A 2,917-nucleotide genomic window follows, 5' to 3' on the forward strand; every position below is an offset into this window, starting at 1 on the left:
TATTTTGACAAGTTCCATAACGTGAATATTGAGGAAAATGCTCAAATACGTTTGATTCAAGGATTTTTATCAAATGTGAACGTATCAATCTGTGGCTTTTTTTTACTTTATTCGGTTTAATATTAAATAATAAGGAAGTTGCAAAAGTTATTGCAAAAACACCGATGTTGTACAGTAGAAAACTTTACAATATGTTTGTCAAAATTATAAGTTGGAAATGATCTTGCCAAGAATTGTTTATGATGTTCGTGCAGTTTCAGTTTTATTATTTAATGCATCGTAAATAAATATGTTTTTTGTGTCATAATAGCTGCACACCCAATGTCCATCCAATGAAGCATGTAATATTTGTATATGCTTTTTATTTGTTGGCACGGGTTGTATTGTATCGAGACATTGTAACCGCCATGTTTTAACAGGTTTATAATCTCAACAGTTTTCTAGAAAATAATTAAAACAATCCATGTGTACATCTGTCAACCATTCGCCGCGAATAACTATATTTTTATCAGAAGGCTCCAAAACTGCATCTTTCTTCATCTTTATACACGTTTCAGAAACATTGTGTTTGTAACGATATTGTCGTTTAGCGCAATTATTTTCTGAATCTTCCTGATATTGACATTTTCTTTTAGCACAATTATTTTTCATATTTCCTTGATAGCAATATCTATCTTCAGCGCGATTATTTTCTTAATTATTTTGCCTCTTTAAACGTCTCTTTTCTAAACGATTTGATTTCTTTGCCATTAATATACAGTACTATGTGTGTCCTTGTATCCCTGCTTCTACCCTTCCATCTTGTCTCCTACATACCTAGTATTTTGATGTCGTATTTTATTATTTTGTTTATTTCGTACTTTGCATTGCAATATTTCTGCTCGTAGAGCACGTAGAAAAAAAATAAAAACACTTTTATTACACAAATCGAACCCACGCTGTCGATTAAGCCTACTTGGAACTTAATTTGACCGTTATTGAAATCTCATAATCGAGGGTGCTCGCAACGCGACGGCTCGCGTGAAGAGACTCGACGTGGCTTGACATATAATGACATGATATTTTATTAGTAAACACTTAACACCAAGCCACTATCACGTCTCCTGATTTTGAATTCTAAATTTAAATTGAAAACACACACACATCCACACACACATATTGATCGTATAAAAAAATTCTAATTAATATAATATAATATAATAAATTAAAATGAAATTCCAGTATAAAATTGCATTTGAAAAGATTTATACATACTTTTAGTCTTTTATCACGAAATATCCAAGATAACTTTATCATTAATTATTAATACACATATATTTTATACACATAGCACAGAAACCACATTGCAAGGCCATTGTTTTTTTCTTTTAAAATGGCTGGATAAAAAAAAAACGGCATTTGCGCGTTTAATTAGTTATTTAAAAAAATGTAATTTAGTCATTGACGGTAGGAAATTGCTTTTTCGAACATTTTAAGTTTGATTAATTTCCAAGATAAAATAATAAAACGTACACATGTATGTCTTCTGCGAGTTTTCGGTGGTAGGAAGTTACTTTTTTAGAAACTTTTAGTTTCCTTAATTTACAAAAGAAAATAATAAAACGCACGCATGTATGCCTCCTGCAAGTTTTCGATGGTAGGAAGTAGCTTTTTTAAAAACTTTTAGTTTCCTTAATTTACAAAAGAAAATAATAAAACGCACGCATGTATGCCTTCCGCGAATTTTTGATAAAAAAATTCGTTTTTAGAAATTTTTAGTTTGCTTAATTTACAAGAGAAAATAATAAAACGCACGCATGTATGCCTCCTGCGAGTTTCCGACAGTAGAAAGTTACTTTTTTAGAAATTCTTAGTTTGCTTAATTTGCAAGAAATAATTATAGAACGCACGCATATACGCCTCCTGCGAGTCTTCAAAAGTATGACATTGCTTTTTTTAGAAATTTTCAGTTTGCTTAATTTACAAGAAAAAATAATAGAATGCACGCATGTATGCCTCCTGCAAGTTTTTGACTGTAGGAAATTGCATTTTTAGAAATTTTTATTTTCCCTAATTTACAAGAACAAATAATATAATGCACGCATGTATGCCTCCTGCGAGTTTTCGATAGTTGGAAGTTGTTTTTTTTTCTAGAAAATTTCTAAATGTCAATATTATATATTTAACATCAAAATTGTACGAAAAGATGCCTCTCAAAAGAATTGGCTTACAATAAATTTTAATAATTGTAAGCAAAATTTTTGTAGAAGTATGTCCCATTTTTTGGAAATATGTTCCAAGTGTGCCATTATAAATCCTTACAGAATTAATAATATTATTGAATATTATACAACTATAATTGTGTAAAAGAAATTATTAAAAAAATAGATTTCTTATAAAAATGCTTTTTTTTTTTAATATCAATTTATATACTTTTATAGTAAAAAATTTAAACTGTTATAAGTCTTTAGAAATATTTTATGTATATTTGTTAATATTAATCATGTTATATTTTGTTACATGTATTTAAAATTTTAAATTATAATTTAAATTATTTTATTTATTGTATAATACATATATTACGTGTGCAGTGTTTTATGTTATTATATATTATGTTATGATTTAAAAAAATGTATTATTGCGCAAATAACTTTCATAACAATAACTTTCATCAATAACGAAGAATAAAATAGATTATTATACGATTACGAATAAATGCTTACAATTCATTGCAATTCATTACTAATTAACTTCACTTCTGTTTCTTTCTTCCTTTTTTTTTTTATTTTTTTATAGCACTCCCGTAACAATTTCATTAGAACAAACAAATTGTTGGTTACAATTAAGCGCGGTTATAACTAATTTTATTAGACACAGTATTGCAATGATCGCATTGTCATACTTAATTGTAATCTTAATATTAATCATGTGCAACGTA

This window comes from Wasmannia auropunctata, unplaced genomic scaffold (genome assembly GCF_000956235.1).
Source record: "Wasmannia auropunctata unplaced genomic scaffold, wasmannia.A_1.0 LD336092.1, whole genome shotgun sequence".
Lineage (NCBI taxonomy): Eukaryota > Metazoa > Arthropoda > Insecta > Hymenoptera > Formicidae > Wasmannia > Wasmannia auropunctata.